This window comes from Nannobrachium achirus (assembly GCF_963921795.1).
Source record: "Nannobrachium achirus genome assembly, chromosome: 1".
Lineage (NCBI taxonomy): Eukaryota > Metazoa > Chordata > Actinopteri > Myctophiformes > Myctophidae > Nannobrachium > Nannobrachium achirus.
Genome location: NC_137810.1, coordinates 10,016,854 through 10,038,357, shown reverse-complemented (window position 1 = coordinate 10,038,357; position 21,504 = coordinate 10,016,854).

The following is a 21,504-nucleotide window of genomic DNA, read 5'->3' as shown; positions in this document are numbered from 1 at the left end:
ATTCAATAAGATGCAACACATTCATAAATGGTCCATTTATATAGCACCTTTATCCAAGGCGCTTTACAGAGATTGTGCATTACATTCACACATTCATACACCGATGGCAGAGGAAACCATGCAAGGCACCAAACCTGCTCACCAGGAGCAACTAGGGGTTCAAAGTCTTGCTCAAGGACTCTTCCACACTAACTCTGGGGGAGCCTGGGATCAAACTGGGAACCTTTCGGGAACCCTCCGTGTTCTAATGACAGTTTCTCTACCCCTGAGCCACTGCAGCCTGTTCATAATCATGCTGTACGCAGCATTCGTAGTGGGCATTTCTCAATAACTAGTGGTCCTGCTATAGAGCCCTGGGGGACCCCGGTATATAGGGTCGACTCTCAGACCATCTAACGGGCAGCAGTGGTCCTAAAGGTTCGAGGAGGGCCCTTGTTGGCTTGAGAGAGAGAGAGAGAGAGAGAGAGAGAGAGAGAGAGAGAGAGAGAAAGAGAGAGAGAGAGAGACAGAACATTATGTTGACAGGGTTTAAATGGTCCAGGCATTCTGTGGTGTTTGTCTGTGAATGGCATGCAGGGCGTGTTTTATAGCACTTATAAGCATGCCTAAACCCTCCAATCAGAACGTCAACACATCTCCCATGTCTAAACCCTCCAATCAGAACGTCAACACATCTCCCATGTCTAAACCCTCCAATCAGAACGTCAACACATCTCCCATGTCTAAACCCTCCAATCAGAACGTCAACACATCTCCCATGTCTAAACCCTCCAATCAGAACGTCAACACATCTCCCATGTCTAAACCCTCCAATCAGAACGTCAACTCATCTCCCACTCTGCAGAACGAAGGCTGCTGCCTGGTCTGGTCGCTGCATCTAAACCACACTCTGTGCACTTTAATGTGAAATGCTTTATGCCGTTGTTTACATAATGTAATGAATGTAATGTTGTTTACATAATGTAATGAATGTAATGAACGCATTGTTCATTGTTCAGTTTTATGTTAAATACAACTCTGCCTCGCTATGTGAGGCTGGAGCCACCGAGTCTGGACGCACATACCAACAACACACACCGGCATCACACATGCACGCGCACGCACGCACGCACGCACGCACGCACGCACACACGCACACACACACACACACACACACACGCACACATCAAATCTCTTTATTCAGCATCTTTTTAAGGACTTTTCATATTTAAAAATTATAATTTGCCAGCTTTTTTTTATCATCTATGTCTCCATTATGACCATGGCTATGCTCTAAAAGTATGTAAGTATGCGCGCCGTGCGTGCATGCTTACATGTATGCGAGCGTGTTGTGTGCGAGTGTGTGTGTGTGCGTGTGTGTGTGTGTGTGTGTGTGTGCGCGCGTGTGTGCGCGCGTGGGTTCTTGTGTGCGTGTGCGTGTGTGTGTGTGTGCGTGTGTGTGTGTGTGTGTGTGTGTGTGTGTGTGTGTGTGTGTGTGTGTGTGTGTGTGCGTGCGTGCTACTGCAGTGCCTCTAGAAAGAGAAACCTTGCTACAATTGTATTGTTAAGTGTCAGCTTCTCTACATAACTTAATAGCTCTCCACAAACACAACAACAGCAGTGAAACAATCCATTAGGGCTTTCTTTCACGTTCAAATAATCTCCCCTGTGGTGACTGCAGGGAGAGCCTTCTCCACACAGCCCTGTCTGCTGTGGTTTCTGCAAATTGCTTCATTTATCTAGATTTTACTGCTTGTGTTTTTTTACTGCCGCCGCAAAAACATTACCTTAGTATGAATTGACTGGCTTTCACTTCACTTCACATTAAGCTCTTAGCGCCGGGAAGGTATACTGTGTCGTGTTAAGACTTGAACCGCATTAACCATTATTTTATGCTTTAGCTATAAAAAAAACAGCAGATCTACAAGCTCACAGCGCGGCACTCGGTGCCGTGCTGGGAGCTTGTAGACCAGATTTTTTTTTTTAATGGTGAAAAGTCTTTGAATATTTTGACCGATTCTATAAATGTCTTCTAAATCAGTGGTTCTCAAACCATTTCATGTCAAGGACCCCCACAATTACATGCATTTGGCCGCGGACCCCCATCTCAAAATATGTTGTTCCAGGGACCAAGAAGCAAACATTTGAGTTACAAATGTTCGCTTTTAAAAATATATATTCAAAGATGTGCACTGTGAGCTTGTTGCGACCGTCTGGTCGCACTTACTATCAAAACCTCCACCGGCTGTCTGTCTGTCCGTCTGTCCGTCCGTCACACGTCACACTTTTGCCCTGCTCATATCTCCGCAACCGTTGCCCCGATCCATGCCAAATTTTGCACACACACGCCTTGCCTGCCAAACTACAAGCTCCACCAATTCTCAATTCTCACATGGCCCTCGTCTAGCGCCACCATGAGGCCGATTCTTGCAAAACACATTTTTGGACACTGCTCCTACAATTGTTGCCCTCAAATCACGCAAATCGGTACACACTTGCTCTACACTGATGTCATCAACATGGATCTGTCCCATTTATTGCGACCTTCGGGGCCAATTTTTAGAAAAACATTTTTGGACACTACTCCTACAGATTTTGCCCTAAAATCACACAAATCGCTACACAGTATGTCTACACTCATGTCATCAAAATGGATCTGTCCCATATACCATCAGGCTGATTTTTTCAAACACATTTTTGGACACTGCTCCTACAGATTTTGCCCTAAAATCACGCAAATCGGTACACAGTAGGTCTACACTCATCTCATCAACATGGATCAGTCCCATATAGCGCCACCATCAGGCCGATTTTTACAAACACATTTTTGGACACTTCTCCTACACATTTTGGCCTAAAATCACGCTGCGCTGCGACCTGGCGATCGCTTATCTCCAGATTAGGGAGTCTTACTGGTATATGTGCTATCGTTCAGCTAAAGTATGACATAATTCCAGGTTTTAATGGGTTAAGGCTGGAAGCAAAATGTTCCCAAACCGCTGCTCTTGTTAGGAGCAGGAAAATGTTAAATTATATACACAAATAACGCAACTACACACACACACACAAAGACACACGCACACACACACGTGCTCAGAGCAACTTACAATATGCAAGGACAGCAGCACAAGGCAATGCATCAAATGCATAGAAAATGTAATCTATGATCATAATGGTAAACCAAGAGCCTGTCGTCAGTCTAACAGTCAGACATCACCCTGTCTGGCATGGCTCCACATAACATGCAGACGTCTGAATTACATTTTAGCCTGCAAGGTCGTCAAGGCTGTGGCGAGTGCTGTGTGCTGAAGGTAGAGTCTGAAGAGGTGAGCCTTAGGATTACGGAGGAAGATTGGAAGTGAGTCTGCAGTTCTCACTGCTTGCGTGTGCGCACGCATGCACGCACGTACACAAAGACGCACTCTCTCTCTCTACCTCTTACACACACGCACTCTCTCTCTCTCTCTCTCTCTCTTACACACACGCTCAAACATTTCATCACTGTCAGGCAGAAACCTTGTATCTCCAAGTTTCAAATGTTTTTTGGTAAATTAAAGCCCTGCTTCATCATACTAGGTGTTGCACAAAAGTAGTGGAAATAGCAGATCTACAAGCACTGCCGGTAGATCGACTATTTTCAATATAGTGAAAATATATACATAAAAAAAAAAACATAAAATGAAGGTTTTGCACATACAAGGTGGTGTCCACCCGACAACAACCATGTGTTTGCTAACTGAATGACAGTTGAATTTTATACTAGATATTGCCTGTGTGCGTTTGCAAATATGAGCATGTGTGTGCTTGTGTGTGGTTAAAAAAAAAAAGGTAAATGGTGCATTTATATAGCGCCTTTATCCAAGGCGCTTTACATAGATTTACATTCACCCATTCACACACACATTCATACACCGATGGCAGAGGAAACCATGCAAAACCATGCAAGGCACCAACCTGCACACTCAGAGTCTTGCTCAAGGACTCTTCGACACTAACTCTTAGCCGGGATCGGAAACCCTCTGTGTTCTAATGACGGTTTCTCTACCCCTGAGCAACTGCCGCCACTGCGTGCTTGCGCATATGCGTGTGACGTGTGACTGACAGACTGACTGACAGCCGGTGGAGGTTTTGTCAGTAACTCAATAGCGCAGAGCCAAACAAAAAGTATCCAATGGTCAGTGCAAAAGACTCTTACCTGTGGTGCTTCCGCCGCGTCCTTGCCGTGCTCGCGGCGCGTGAGGACGGTGACCCTCATGGTCCAGCGCTGCTTGGTGCGGGGGTCCGTGGCGGTGACCAGCAGCTCGCTGCCCTGGCGCCCGGCGGCAGCGGCAGGGCGCAGGGCCCCCCCGCCCAGCACGGACAGCACGCCCTCCACCGTGACCCCCAGCCGCGGCAACCTCTCACCCCCGCCGCTCCCCCGCAGCCACGACCCCTCCGTGACCTCGTAGAGCACCGGCCCCCCGCCGCAGTCCACGAAACTCACTGTATAGGGGAGAGAGAGAGAGAGAGAGAGAGAGAGAGAGAGAGAGAGAGAGAAAGAAAGAGAGATTTTATTAGTTTATTATCCTAGTGTTGTACACAAGCAGGTGCATACATACACATCAAAGGGGGCTCGAGCCCCTGCCCTTTTAACCGTCCGTAAAAAGTGCCCTCTCCAGACCATGAATGCAGTTTTTACTATGGTGAAAGAAATGCAAATGCCCTCTTTCCATGCCATACCTGAAGGCAGCATTCAAGAGAATTGCCTTGTCCAAACTCTCCTGAACTTAAATGCAGCATCTTGTGTTAAAAGAACTGCCATCTCTGTGTAGAAATCAAGCATCGATAAATAGCCGACCTTCAAGCTCACAAGAGCTTGTGAGCTTGGAGGTCGGCTATTTCCGATATTTTCACCAAAAGGCCCTTTTAGAAATGTCAGCCCCTGCCTCTCTAACATTCTCTGCACGTCCCTGGTTGTACGATACTAATACTTGATCGCAAAGTTGACATTTTACACTGCTTTTTTGTTTATATCTTTCCTCTTTATTGGAGTAGGGTTATGCCGTTACCTTTTTCTTTTTTACATGGACCGAAACGTCTGTCAATTGAAATAAAGATGAGCAGCTGAGCAAGAGCAGAGTGTGGGAGTTTTTGTTCATGAAATATGTTTTCATGATGTCTTCAGTGTTCACAGTCCTACGCACCTGCACCTGAATCTAGTGGATGTGCCAATACTTCCCCTACATGGACACTTGTAACATAACATTTCTCATGCCAATAAAAGCCACTTTTGGAATTGAATTGAAAAGGGGGGAGGACAGACACACAGGCACAGAGAAAGACAGACAGACAGACAGACAGACAGACAGACAGACTGTCTATAGACAGAGCCAGAGAGAGAGAGAGAGAGAGAGAGAGAGAGAGAGAGATTAATCTTCGTGCAGGAGAGCAAAGCAAGTCACGGTACAGTATCATACATCACAAGAGGCAGTTTGTGTGTGTGTGTGTGTGTGTGTGTGTGTGTGTGTGTGTGGTGCGTGCGTGCGTGCGTGCGTGCGTGCGTGCGTGCGTGCGTGCGTGCGTGCGTGCGTGCGTGCGTGCGTGCGTGTACGTGCGTGTGTGTGTGTGTGTGTGTGCCTTTGTATGTAGGAGTTGTATTTCGGTGTCTTGTCTCACCACAGAGGCCATGATACCAAAAACATAACATTTACAGTGTCTTCTATCTGATATCAACGTTGACACAGTGAGATCACACACGTTCTCGGTTAAGAAAATACATTATGATAGATAGATAGGGTATCCGATCTTGTTTTTGTTTGCTCCTTCTGTCTCTATACGTCTCCATCAACAGTGTGTCGGTGGTTCCCATACTGCTGCTCACTAACTGTCAGCTCTCCTCCTAGCCTAGCGTCCACTACTCTCTACCATAGCCTCATGCTGCAGTGGCTCATAGCCCTGTAGTTACAAAAACGCTATAGTATACATACAGTACATCCCCCTTGTTCTTGGAAATCGCTCTCTGCATAATGTTTATGCCGGTTCGTCGGGCAACGCCCTTGTCCGGTTTCTTTAGTTATGTATTATTTCTAGAGTCAAGATCATCTAGAGTCTACAGTTAACCGGCATCGGCTTCTCTGATTGGCCAACCCAAACCCACCGACCTTCGTGTGACGCTTGTGCCACTCTTCCGGTATAAGCGGAAGCGGGACACGACAGCTCCCCATTATTAGATTTTATTAGTTTATTATCCTAGTGTTGTACACAAGCAGGTGCATACATACACATCAAAGGGGGCTCGAGCCCCTGCCCTTTTAACCGTCCGTAAAAAGTGCCCTCTCCAGACCATGAATGCAGTTTTTACTATGGTGAAAGAAATGCAAATGCCCTCTTTCCATGCCATACCTGAAGGCAGCATTCAAGAGAATTGCCTTGTCCAAACTCTCCTGAACTTAAATGCAGCATCTTGTGTTAAAAGAACTGCCATCTCTGTGTAGAAATCAAGCATCGATAAATAGCCGACCTTCAAGCTCACAAGAGCTTGTGAGCTTGGAGGTCGGCTATTTCCGATATTTTCACCAAAAGGCCCTTTTAGAAATGTCAGCCCCTGCCTCTCTAACATTCTCTGCACGTCCCTGGTTGTACGATACTAATACTTGATCGCAAAGTTGACATTTTACACTGCTTTTTTGTTTATATCTTTCCTCTTTATTGGAGTAGGGTTATGCCGTTACCTTTTTCTTTTTTACATGGACCGAAACGTCTGTCAATTGAAATAAAGATGAGCAGCTGAGCAAGAGCAGAGTGTGGGAGTTTTTGTTCATGAAATATGTTTTCATGATGTCTTCAGTGTTCACAGTCCTACGCACCTGCACCTGAATCTAGTGGATGTGCCAATACTTCCCCTACATGGACACTTGTAACATAACATAACACTTGTAACATAACATTTCTCGGCTCATAGCCCTGTAGTTACAAAAACGCTATAGTATACATACAGTACATCCCCCTTGTTCTTGGAAATCGCTCTCTGCATAATGTTTATGCCGGTTCGTCGGGCAACGCCCTTGTCCGGTTTCTTTAGTTATGTATTATTTCTAGAGTCAAGATCATCTAGAGTCTACAGTTAACCGGCATCGGCTTCTCTGATTGGCCAACCCAAACCCACCGACCTTCGTGTGACGCTTGTGCCACTCTTCCGGTATAAGCGGAAGCGGGACACGACAGCTCCCCATTATTATCGGTGGTAGTGCCTGATTTACAGGTCTGTTCCTGCATAATAATGCTACGCTGGGTGGCGCACCTGAAGGGAGCTCCCCGGCAGTACGACAGTCCCGCCGCGGTGGTGGCGGGACACAGGCTGTTCTGCTTCGGCGGGCCGTCCTACATGAGCATCGGGGACTACCAGGTCGCCGTGCGCGTCTTCAACACGGTGTCCTTGCGCTGGAGGAAGCTGCCCCCGGTGACGGACGAGACGGGAGAGCGCCCCCCGGAGGTTCCCCACTGGCTGGAGTACCACACGGCCGTGATGATCGAAGACGTCGTCTACATCTGGGGAGGGCTCCCCTACCCAAACTTGCTCTTTGCCTTTGAGGTGGACCCGGGCTGCGCGTGGGTCAAAGCCAGCGTCTCGGGGACCGTCCCCGAGGGGAGGCAGGGCCACTCGGCCTGCGCCGTGGGGAGGGCCATGTACATCCACGGAGGATACAAGCACCACACCGGGTACACCAACGACACAGACAAGCTGGACACGGCCACCATGGTCTGGTCTAAGATCAACGCCCGGGGAGCTCCGGCGCCCGCAACGGACTGCCACTCCGCCACCGTCATCGGGACGAGCATCTTCGTGTTCGGCGGCCGGGGGAACTGGGCGAACGGCGGGTGGGACACCGACCTGCGGGTGCTGGACACGGAGACCGACTGGTGGCTGAGAGCGCCGGCCGCGCTGCCGCCGCGGTCGCGCCAGGGACGACGCATGGGTCACGCCGCCTTCGCCCACGACGGGGAGCTGTACGTGTTGGGCGGCCGCAGCTGGAACCGGACCTACAGCGACATGTGGAAGTTCAACCCGCAGACCTTCTCCTGGAGGAGGGTGGAGCCCCGGGGCCCAGGAGGCCCGGGGAGGATGTCCCGGATGTGCTGCTGCGTGGTGGGAGGGCGCGTCTTCTTCTTCGGAGGATACAGGCCCAACCGCCAGGCCCCCAACGACCTGTACGTCCTGGACTTAAGTCCTAGTCTGATGACGCTGTGCAAGCGAGCGGTCATCCGGCACGGCCTGGAGCAGTCGGAGCTCCCGTACGACCTCCGGTGGGAGCTGGAGGCCATGAGCACGAGAAAGAAATTGGCGCGAGCGCGAAGAAAAAGGACGAGGCGGCGAGGAAGACAGTTGATTTGATGAAGACTGAAGACGTTGGGATGTTGTCGGAATTGACATGGCCTATTATTATGTGCCTCGTGATCCAAGGATACCAGGGATTTTATTTTATTTTTAATTAATGAAATTAACTCATAAATAAGCACCGCTCACTTCACACCAGGTGTGATTTTTTTGTACGACCTACAGCAAGGAGTTCCAAAATGTGAAGAGCCCTGGAAGAGTGCCACCATCTCAGACGTTGGATGTGTCTCGTATTGATGTCACAGCTAAAGAAAACAGATCAGGCATGTGCACACATAGACACCAAAGGGGGCTTGAGCCCCTGCCCTTTTATCTGTCTGTAAAAAGTGCAAATGCCCCCTTGTCCATGCCATACTTGAATTCCATGCCATTACGCCTCATCTCCGGTATTGACTTGATTATGCTTAGTTCAGTGTGATATCACGCATTGAAAATAGCCGACCGCCAAGCTCAAAACGCATCGCGCTGCAACGCACGGCTATTTTCCATATTTCCACCAAAAGGCCCTGTGTGTGTGTGTGTGCGTGCGTGCGTACGAGTGCGTGCGTGCGTGCGTACGAGTGCGTGCATGCGTGCGCGTGTGTGCCTGAATGCAATATTTAAACGTAATATTTACCATGGTATCTGTCCAAACTCCACAGTCTCACAGTCTCTCACACAATGTGGTCTCCCTGACTCCATAGAGACTAGAGACACCTGACCGTCTCTATGTATCCTAACACTCAGACATATCACGTTATATTATACCTCCTTCATGATCGATTGGATCCAAGGCTTCAGTGTACTCTAGGCTCCAAGGTTATTACTGTGGTTGCTATAGGCAACCAGACTATTGTTCTTGTCCTGTAAACTTTTATGTCACCTAAAGTAAACCTGTTTTCATGTAACTTTTTATGTCACCTATAGTAAACCTGTTCTCATGTAACTTTCTCTGTAATCCCCAAAAGTCCATTGGGTTCAGTGGACATTTTCTGCAACCTTTTCTGTAACCCCAAAACCATAAAAGTCCAATGAGTTCACTGGAACGCAATTTCCTAGAATTGGACCTTCCTAGTTAAGAGTAACATCAGTGGTTCTCAAACCACCAAGTCCGGGGACCTCCCAGGGGTCCTTGAGGGGACCTCCCAGGGGTCCTTGAGGCGTTATTATGATTGACACCGCAGCTCCAGGCGGAGCCGCTCGTTTCGTTTCACCAGCGTCGGCAGGTTAGGTTTAGGCACAGTTTTACTGAGGTTAAGGTTAGGGTTAGGGTTAGGGTTAGGCATAGTTTTACTGAGGTTAAGGTTAGGGTTAGGGTTAGGGTTAGGCATAGTTTTACTGAGGTTAAGGTTAGGGTTAGAGTTAGGCATAGTTTAGGTGGTCCTCCCACCCGGCACCTCCGCACGGCGCAAAAGAAGCGCTCCCTAGCTCCGGTTCAGCCAATCAAAAGCTTCCGTGGGCGGGGTTTTCCAGCCTGCGGTGTGAATCATAATAACGCGTCCTTGAGGGGGTTCAAGTTCACAGCGTGATGCGATGCACTGTGAGCTTGCATGATGTGAACTTGTATCGAGTAGAAATACTGCATCATGCTTTTAAGTCTCTGCTAATTATAATCATTGAATCCATGGCTGTCAAGACTCATATAATATACATACGTGATGATTTGAACAGTGTTCATTTTGACAGCAAATTCTGATTTAATCTTATTCTTAGTCTTAATCAGGGCCGGACTGGCACTATAATTCAGCTCGGTGCTTCAGTTCAGACCATAACAATAGTGAATTTTGTCTGAGGTGTTTCTTGTCAAAAACATACAAACGTTCATTTTGAAATCCCCCTATAGCAATCGTCTCGTTAAAATACTAAAGGATCCAACAACCCTTCAGGCGTATATGGACATAAAAATAGTGCTATTAAAGCATGGATGGACTGGGAGCTTTCCTTCCTGGTAAAGAATGTAATATCATTACAAGCAGCCAGCGGAGCAGCAAAAGACCTTCAATGCTGCTGCAGAGATAAGCTTTCTGTGAGCAGAACCACCGGAGAGAGCCAGGTTTTAATGGAAACAGGAATGAACATTATCTCGACACGATCTGGATATGAGACGCTTATGATAATAATAGTAAGAGGTAGGAGAAAAAAAACTACCTCCACTTTTTTAAAACACTTTCACAAGTTTAAAATCAACACCCAGGAATTTCGCAGTGTGCCAGACAGACACTGCATGTGTCTCTTTTAAAGCACATTGCAGGCACGTTCCTGGTGCATATCATTATATCTACCCTAAGCATTTGGCCTGTGTGCGTGCGCGTGTGTCTCACAAGATCTCACAACTCGTTTACAACTCGCCTGTAGATTGGCTATGTTCTGACAATCTATTTCCAGCTATTTTGAAGCTTTTCAGTATATTTAAACTGTCATGAAGTCATAAAAAAGGGATGTTTTGTTGTTGTTGTTAAAAAGGGTTACACATCAGCACTCCGAAACATTGCTACACCCTAGGTGGGGTTGGCAAAAGGGCCTTTCTGTGTGGAGTTTGCATGTTCTCCCCGTGTCTCCTAGGGTAGATACCCTCACAAAAACACGCAGTAATCCTGGTCTCTATAATGCCTCCCCCTGGCCAGCCGGGGCGCCTGATGGATGGGGAAAGGAACTGTTGGAATAACGTGTTCCTTCCACACGCTACATCCAAACCGGGGAAATCCCCCCTGTCAGGTGAAAAGAAGCAACTTGGACTACTCATGCATAGAAGGAAGCATGAAGTCAGTCCGTTGTCTCCCCAGGCGCGGCAGAGGGAGAGCAGAGCCCAGGATTACAATAGGCAATTGGCACTGGGTGAAAAAATGGGTTACAAAATCGTGGGATAAAAATTATGAAATAAAAGGAGACAGGCTCCCAGTGCTTTGTGAGCTTGTAGATCAGCTATTTGTGTTACCTACTATGGAGATGTGAGCTTTGTGTTGTGTTGATAGAGACAGAGCCACAGCCAGACAGCAGGGCTCTGAGGCTCTGTGATGGAGCATCCGTCGCTCGATCCCCGCGTCCCCAAAGAGAGATAGAGATCTACCATTAATCCAACCAGGGTGAAAGACAGCCCTTTTACTAGGGCTTCTCCATATCGCCCTGGCCACCCAAAAAAAAACATGTTTTTTTATAATGATGTTTACCCATCGCCCACAACTTCTGACCAATGGGAAGAAGAATGGAATAAATAAAACCTTTTATTTAATCGGCGGCGGTGAGGATTTCTGTGTTTTGCTCTGGAACTTGTTGTGACTTATCTTCTGTTTGAACAGACACGCGTGTGCACGCGCGCGCGCACACACACGCACACGCACGCGCACGCACACGCACACGCACACGCACACGCACACACACACACACACACACACACACACACACACACACACACACACAGCGGCCGAGGCGGAACAAAGCCTCTGAAATGGTTCAGCCAAGGTGGAACCAAATGTCATCCTGTTCTGTACAGACTAGTAGTGGTCCTAGAATGGTATACCTTATACTGAGAGAGAGAGAGAGAGAGAGAGAGAGAGAGAGAGAGAGAGAGAGAGAGAGAGAGAGAGGCGGAAAAGAACAGGAGAGATTAGCCAATGTGAGAGGGGAGGTAGTGCAATAGGTGCAGAACGAGAGAGAGAGAGAGAGAGAGAGAGAGAGGGAGGGATAAAGAGTGAGAGAAAATGAGAGAGAGACAGAGAGGGAATGAGAGATGGGGGAGCAAGAGAGATACACGGGGAGAGAGAGAGAGAGAGAGAGAGAGAGAGAGAGAGAGAGAGAGAGAGAGAGAGAGAGAGATAGATAGAGGGGGGGGGATAAAGACTGTAATCAACAACTATTCAACCACTGTCCTTGTGGAGACAGAGATATGGGTTACACACACACACACACACACACACACACACACACACACACACACACACACACACACACACACACACACACACACACACACACACACACACACACACACACACACACTCGCACAAAGGCTCTCTCTAATACTGTACCAAGGGTGGATTGTGCGTGCACGTGCTAATTTGCTGTGTATGTGGGAGGGAATCCAAAATGTTTGGTTTTGAAGCAAACGTTTTTTTCAGCAAAGCAAACAAACAAAAGCATTTCTCTCTGACATTATTCCTCATCCAGAATGAATGAAACGATAATAAGCAATGCTGAGCTACAGAGGAGGACACGGTCCAGACGCACGGCCTTGGCTTCTCCGGCTCATCTGTGTTGGGAACAGAAATGCGATTGCCTCAACGTTATGTTTTGTCTTGTAAATTGCAGCACGGCGGAATCCGAAAGTGTCACTCTGTTCCCTTTGTTTGCTCCCAGAGTGTGAGAATGCAACTAAAATGGACCCTTACCCGGCTCCATCTGGTTGCATTTCTGCAGAGATAGATTAACAGTTTTTTTACTGTGCACTGTGCAGTGTGCAGTGTGCAGTGTGTAGTGGCAATGTTTGTTTCAGATATTTTGGACACCTTGACTAAAATAAAATCCTGTACGTCCGAGTTCTGAAATTTGCAGATAGACTCGTCACAATGGTTTTGCATCAACTAAAGCGTTGTCCAATACATCCAGCATTTTGCTGATCATATCAGATTGAGCTCCATTCTTCCATGAGAGTTGAATACAAACTGTCATGATGTCCAGTGCGTTCACAGCGGATGTGATCACACATACAGATAATACGCCATTTCTGAACTTCACCACGTACCATTGGCAAGTCTGTAGATTGTCAATGCATTGTCACAACACAGTCAGTGAGAAAGCAGGTGTTGTTACGTAAATGCTATTCAGATTCTGTTTCGCTACTTCTTGTGTCGAGGACTGACACGCCTTTTCAGTACCAAAAGTGAAAAATTAGCAAGGCTAAATGGAGTGAAAAGACCCAGGGGGAAAAATGCATTTACGGATTTTTTTTACATTAACCATTTGATCCCTATTCTGAGTGGAACATTAGCCAAAAATAGCAGATCTACAAGCTTACAACGCCTCGCAGTGCGAGGCGTTGTATGCTTGTAGATCGGCTATTTTTGGCAAAGAGGTTTGTAGAGGGAAAAGAAGAGCAGACTAAGTATTTGACATTCAAGTGGTTAAATGTCTGAACATACACATTATTCCAACATGATGACAGTGCTGTCAAACAAGTCACTATTCAGATTCTGTTTCGCTACTTGTGTCGCGGAATGACACTTGTTTTCAGTAACAAAACAGAACGATTAGCAAGGCTAAACGGTGGAAAGAACCTGAGGAAAAACGTGCATTTACAGATTTTCTTTCAGGAAAAGATCAGGAAAGGCTGCAGAGTTGGAACGACACATCTGCAATCCCGACCAACGCATTGCTCTGTTGTGTTGCATTCACACCGGTTGTGTCATTGTCTCCACCAGCCGAAGGCTGAGGGAGAGTATGTTTTCCCCTCCGTCCGTCCGTCCGTCCGTCCGTCCGTCCGTCCGTCCGTCCGTCCGTGCGTGCGTCCGTGCGTCCTCGCAGTTTGTGAGCAGCTAATCTCAGTCACCGTTGGCCCGATCGCTGCCAAACTGAGCACACACACTCCCTGGATGCCAATCTAGAACCTCTGCCCCACATTTTTCAAATCAGCCTCATGGTGGCGCTATAACAGGCCGATTTGTGTGGCCTGGTTGTTACCAGCTAATCTCCGGCGCCGTTGGCCCGATCGATGCCAAACTGAGCACACACACTCCCTGGATGCTAATTCAGAACCTCTGCCCCACATTTTTTAAATCAGCCTCATGGTGGCGCTATAACAGGCCGATTTGTGTGGCCTGGTGGAGACCTGTGCTCGGAAGAGCACTGCTTCTAGTTCTGGCATCCAGCGCACTGCGCGGCCAGTCGGCCATTTTGCTGAATCACTAGAAACACTAAACAGTCAGTGATTGATTCCTCACATTCACTGCACCCTCATAGTGTATGCCCTGATAGAATGTCAGGAAGGTATGGCTGTATGAAAAAAATATGTAATGCCCAATAATAATAGGTTTTCAGCTTCACCCTGCAAAGTGCTGCACACAGAGGAGCACAGTCACTGTAGGGCAGGGGTCTTCAACGTTTTCAGACCAAGGACCCCTTAGTTGAGAGAGAGATGAAGCAGGGACCCCCACAACCTGTTCATAGATTCCATAAAGTTTCATTGTTTGACAGCACAATCATCAGTGTATTTTGGATTCATGTAAATTTGCGTTTTCAGATATTTAACCACTTGAACCGTCAATACTTCTCATGCACTCTACCCATTCAGCTATGAACCTATAAGACGGGCATTAAATTAAAAGAAATTCTCATAAAATTAACACTACCCCAGCCTACTTCACCAGCATGATGCAAAACAACCAATTAGGACTTTCTATTGATGAAGATGTCAAATCAAGTCATAATTATTCTCTATTAGAGCCTGTGGAACGCCGCAACACACATTAATTTATCTTATCCTTCATTTGAAATGTTACTGCAGTTAAACAAGATAAACAAAACAAATTCACTCAACTCTTTGGTATCTGGCGTAAACCTGTGATGTGATAATAAAGTGAAAAAGAAGTTAATTAGTGAGTTTGCAGCCAGAAGAGAAGAAAATTAAGCCTTAAAGCACCAACCGCATTGATGAACAGTTGGCTGCTTCCAACTAATTAAATGTGTAGTTCGTCAAATATCGCTTAAATTTCATTAAAACAACTGTCACGCGGAAAGTCACTTTAATGAAACGTATGTCAACATAAATTGACATTGCAAAATTGTCACCAGTTGATGAATTGGACGGCTAATGAGTGCTTTATTTTTACACAGTTAAATTGTTAGTGTTAATTAAGTCACCCAATGCCAGGCCTGGGAGAGGAGCTAGTGCCCTTGGTGCCCGAATAATCAAATTAACCAATAATCTATCTATGAAAATAATGCCAAATAATCACAACTATAATAATGATAATAATAATCTAACAAACTAAAACACTGAACCTTTTGCTTTGCTATGATGCTAAAACTAGTCTAATCTGATATACAGACGATGTTTTAGTAATCTTCAACGTTTTCAGGCCAAGGACCCCTTAGTTGAGAGAGAGATGAAGCAGGGACCCCTACAACCTTTTCATAGATTCCATATAGTTTCATCATTTGACAGCACAATCATTGGCGTATTTTGGATTCATGTCAATTTGTGTTTTCAGATATTTAACCACTTGAACCGTCAATACTTAATAAACTTGACCTTTCACTATGTCTGCTCTTTTCCCCCTCTACACTGCGCTGCGAGGCGTTGTGATTTTTGCCTAATGTTCTCAGAATATGGATGCTAGGGTTCAAGTATATAATAATATAATGTGAAAAAGGAGAAAAAATGTCTCGATATCACACAAAGATTTGGAGGACCACCTGTAGTAACTCTGAGGAAGACCCTTGCTTTAGTATAATGCATGGTGATTCTGTTCCCCCTGACACATACACCGTACAATCATGTATTTATTTATACTGTTTGCACTGTGTCTGACACCGTGCAACAGCCCTCATTAAAAAAACTGCGGCCCAAAAACACACACACACACACACACACACACACACACACACACACACACACACACACACACACACACACACACACACACACACACACACACACACACACACACACACACACACACGTTTTCAACATCGGTGCTTGAGTATCCGACAAAATGAAAATAATAAGGCTCCCTCAGTCCCTTATGCACACACACACACACACACACACACACACACACACACACACACACACACACACACACACACACACACACACACACACACACACACACACACACACACACACACACACACACCGTGTTGTGCGAGGGGAACTGGGGCGGAACTAAGCACGGGGGTGGAATGGAGGGTCCGTGTGTTTGTGAGTGCATGTGTGCGTGTATCACCAGCCACAAACAAGCGTCCTACGCAGTGTGAGATCAATAGAATGCAGGTCAATGAGGATCATAGTGCACTGATAGGACAACACTGGATCATTGAGATGATCACAGTAGATAGAACAACAACAGTGGATCATTGATGATCTATCTCCTTCAAAAGAGATCAGCTCCTACATGATGTGACATTACACTGTAGACAACAACACTGATCAGGGCCCAGCGTCATGCTGGCTTGTGGTGGACATTTCCATGTCCCACTGAATACTATATTGATGTGTCGTTCATGAGTGATTCGTTCTTAAGAACCGAATCATTAGCCAGACTCGTGAACGATTCGTTCAAATCCCTGAAATGTGTCTTTCACGCTTTCATTCCAGCACACAGGACGGGAGGGCGGGCTGTACAAGTGACGTAATAAAAATGCTCCCGCGATAGTGTTTTTCACGGGACGATCGCGCTATGAACGGTGAACGTGAACGAATCGTTTCAGCGGATCATTGCCGTAAACGTGAACAAAATTATTCGTTCACTGAAATGAACGCGATTGCCCATCACTACTGAATATAAGAGAATGAACGCATGTTTAAATGCATGTCATACACAAACACAAGCATGCACGGTTCACAATGCTATCTGTGTCTGAAGGCTATCCTGGAGACAAGTCATTCATTCATTCATTCATTCATTCATTCATTCATTCATTCATTCATTCATTCATTCAGCCAACCAGCCATTCAGCCAGCCAGTAAGCCAAACCGATCAATGAGTCAGTCAATAGCTCATTGACCAGTCCCATTTATATTGTTATGAATACGTACAAGGACAAGTCTCTGCCACAGACACAGTTGTCCTTGTACGGACATATTGATGACCATAAATGTGATTTCTAAGGATGGGGATCTGCATTTGAATCCCAGGAACGATTCAATACTTTTCATTGGTTCAATATTTATGAAACTGACCCACCAGAACCTACTTTCAACCTTTTGGCCCTCCCTATTTTGGGCATGGCGTTATAGGCAAAGATTATAAATAACACCGTTACAGGACACAATATAACAGGACATTCATTTATGAGAGAAAAACCAAAAGATTACAGTAACATTCTAGCGGACGGAGACCAAGATGATGATGTTCTGAAGGGTCTGTGAGTTTAAAGGCGATCAATAACGTTGACACCATGCCAATCGATGGCCAGGCAGAGAAACCAGTCATAACAGATGTTTTCCTCTGGCACAAAAAACACTACACACACAAACGCACACGTACGTACACACACACACACACACACACACACACACACACACACACACACACACACACACACACACACATACACATACACATACACATACACACACACACACACACACACACACACACACACACACACACATACACACACACACACACACACACACACACACACACACACACACACACACACACACCATACACAAGTATTGTATATCTGGACAGTAATCATTTCTTTCATACCATCAGTGCCTAGAATTCCTAGTACTTCCTTCCTTCTTTAAAGTATTTTTCTTAATTTTTTAATCATTGATTTCACAGAAGACAACGTCTGATCTGTACATGAAGTTAATGCCAGTTACGTGTTTATCTCCTTTCTTCACTTGAAGGATGATAAACACATCAATTAGAATCACAATGTTCTCTGCTGATCCAATTAGATCTCGGATCAAAGTCATGAATGTAAACAAATCTGTCCATTGAGATACAATGACGATGCAAATATGTCTCTGAGCGAAAACAGGAGTGCAACACCATGCCATCACCTGCACCCAGACACTGAAAACACGAGCATGAACGATGATGTTTAAATGCATGTCATAAACAAACACAAGCATGCACCGTTCACAATGCTACCTTTTGTGTCTGCAGGCTATCCGGCAGACATGCCATTCATTCATTCATTCATTCATTCATTCATTCATTCATTCATTCAGCCAGCCAGCCAGCCAGCCAGCCATCCAGTAAGCCAAACCGATCAATGGGTCAGTCAATAGCTCATTGACCAGTCCCTTAGTCAGTGAGCCACAGTACCAGTCAGTTATTCAGTCAATGTGTAGATGTGTGTGTGTGCTGGTGATGGTGGAGAAGGGGGCAGGGACAGTGTTGGTGTAGTGATAGTGATAGTGTATTGGTGGTGGTGGTGGTGGTGCTATAGTGGAGGAGGGGGCAGGGATATTGTTGGCTCCACATCCAGTGTCCTACAAGCCTCCAGTTGGGAGTCATGAAGCCAAACGTTGCACAAGAGTTAACGGTGCAGAACGCAGACAGAGGGTCAGGCTATAAGGGCCATGCTAGTCATTGCTAGAGCACTCAGCAAGGGAACATAATATGTCACTGTCTGCCGGGGGGAAACCTTGTACGTACAGTATGTCTAAGACTTCTACTTTTAAGGAAAAAAGGTAGTCGAAGGGAATTGTTCATCATAGTTTTAGGCAATGGTGTAAAGTAACTAAGTACATTTAATTAAAGGGGAGAACCACCCATTTTCAACATTGAACTATGTCATTAATATACCTTTGAGTTGTTGTGTGGAACTGGAGGATTGATTTTGTGGTTTGTATTGTAAAGCACACCGTGATGTCATCAAAGAAAAGGGGGACTTTTTTCTTATTTCCACATAACAACTCAAAGGTATTATTAATGACATATAGTTCAATGTTGAAAATGCGTGGTTCTCCCCTTTAAGGACTGTACTTAAGTATAATTTTTAGGTACTTTTACTTTACTGGAGTATTTCCAAATGTCAACACTTTTACTTCTACTCCACTACATCTCAGACGCAAATATTGTACTTTTACTCAACTTTAACACAATTATTTGGAAACTTTAGTTACTAGTTACGTTGTAGATTTTGATCATTATTACAAAACATACATTAGTCAATTCAGCTCCTATATGCATTTCGGCCATTTGAAAATAGCAGATCTACAAGCTCACATGAGCTTGTAGTTCTGCTATTTTCAAAAGCTTTTTACACATTTGAAAACTTGTGAAATGGAACCTTCTGCACAATGAGTACTTTCTACTTTTGGCAGGCTATTTAACACTTATGTTGCAATGATTTTTTCCGGCCAATGTCCCGCGTTGCCATGGTTACCATAGACTTCCATGTAATTGTGCAAGTGTGTAAAAAGTGCACGCCCATGCCTAGATGATGCACCACGTGTTTAGATGCTGTTCACAGCTTTCAAACAAAAAAATCCGCTTGGAAATCCGTTCAGGCATTCATGATTTATGGGCCATTATGTTTTCTTCAGATGTAAACAAACATGGCTGCTATGTTTGAAAGAATGGGTTGGTATGGGGGTTAAACATGCAATTTCGCGATCGCGATCATGCCTAATACATTTCTGGAGGTCCCAAAAATAAATTTGAAAAAAAAAAATTTGAAAAAAAAAAAGTTTTTTTTTTTCAAAAACGGCCCAAACTCGGGAAACTCGGGGTTGGCACAGCACTAGTACCAATACAAACTCGGGAAACTCGGGGTTGGCACCATATGTGTTAAGCACATTTTGATACTTTTGAAATTTTACTCAAGTCAATTTTGGATTCTGGACTTTTACTTATATTTCTACATTGCAGTATCGATACTTTTACTTAAAAGTGAAAAAAAGTGAGTACAACACTGCAGTTCAACACTGCAGTGGAGAAGTGGATATAGTTGCATCGCTCAACCAACGCACACAGTGAGAGCATTCTCCGAGCACAAACAAAGGTCTACGCACACAAACAAAATGTTACATCTAACTTCAGATAACGGTTCACAGCAACAGAGAAAACAACAGAAGTATTTTGTATTAGAAATGTTTTATTCATGATGGACCAAAAAAAAGCCAACTATCGTCCCTGCCATCCGCTTGGTATTTTGTTACAAGGTTTATTGTAGAGTTAGAGGGAGATTAAAAAGCTATTTCATGTCGGAGTCAAAGACATCACCTGGCCTTGTTACAACCACGGTCTACGCCAGAGTGCCACTTCCTAACTTTCTTATTTTTTTAATGGAGAGATATGTGGGGAACGCTGGCGTTTAATTGCCAGTCATAACAAAGAGAAAGCTCCCGTGAGACGACTTCCAGCTCTATGCACTCCGTTCACGCTCTCAATTTATGCCCTTTTTAAAAACCCAAACACTGCGGACCGAGGTTGGTTTTCATCTCTGCGTTTGAGAAGCAAAAAAAAAGTAATTCACGGACTAATCAAATGCACCAATCAAAAAGGCCAATTCACGTCGTAAACCTGTCAACGATGACGGTTACCGCGGCAATCTAGACCTGAATGAATGAGACTTATCTTCCACAGGCCACAGGAGGCTTGGAACAAACTGCTATTACACCGAAGACAGGCAACCACTGGAGACAGTTTAACAGCGAGACCTACTTATTCACTAGTTGACTCTATTTATTCATTATATTTCTTGTTGTTGTTCCCATTTCTTTTATCGTTTTACTTGATCTTGCTGTCTTTTTTATTGTTTCTGTTCATGTCATTGTTTTAATGATTATGTTTTTGCTTTTATTGGATTTTAGTTTTTTAGGTTTGTTTTCTCTGCTGTTAAATTCTTAGCTTTCTTCTGTAAAGCACTGTTGCTTAATACTTTTGTTTTTGTTGACTCTTTTTCTGCTAAGCACTTTGAACACAAAAAAAGTGTGATATTATTGACAGACAGAGTTGTGTGCCGTTAGACTGTTAATTGCGTCCCCAATCTACGAACTCTCGCAAAAACATTCTCACTCCTAAATCGTACCATAGTGACTTCATGGGACAAATTGCACCTAACGGCAAACGATTGACACGATGGCAGGGGTCATCAATATGCATACGGTATTTGCAAGGACCCCCATAACTCTGAGAGTGTACGAATGGAACCAAATTTGATCGTGTCACCCGTTATTCCGTCTTGTGAATGCTATTCTCGCTATTTGTCAAGTGACGAAAGATATTTAAGTGCTTCATTCATGACGTGCTTTGTTAAGTTTTGGTCCAGGGGGTAGACACTAGACACCAAATTATACTTAAATACAATAGTTATATTAGTTATTGTCCACCACTTGGTTTTGTTCTTGCATTCTCCAACAGAAGAAGTTTGGCAACCCCTGGTTTACATAAAAAAAAGAAAATACTTATCTTGTTCTTGGGGACTTTTGGGGACATGCGTTGGGGGAGATGTGTTTTTTTTTTTGGATGGAGGATGGACATCAAACA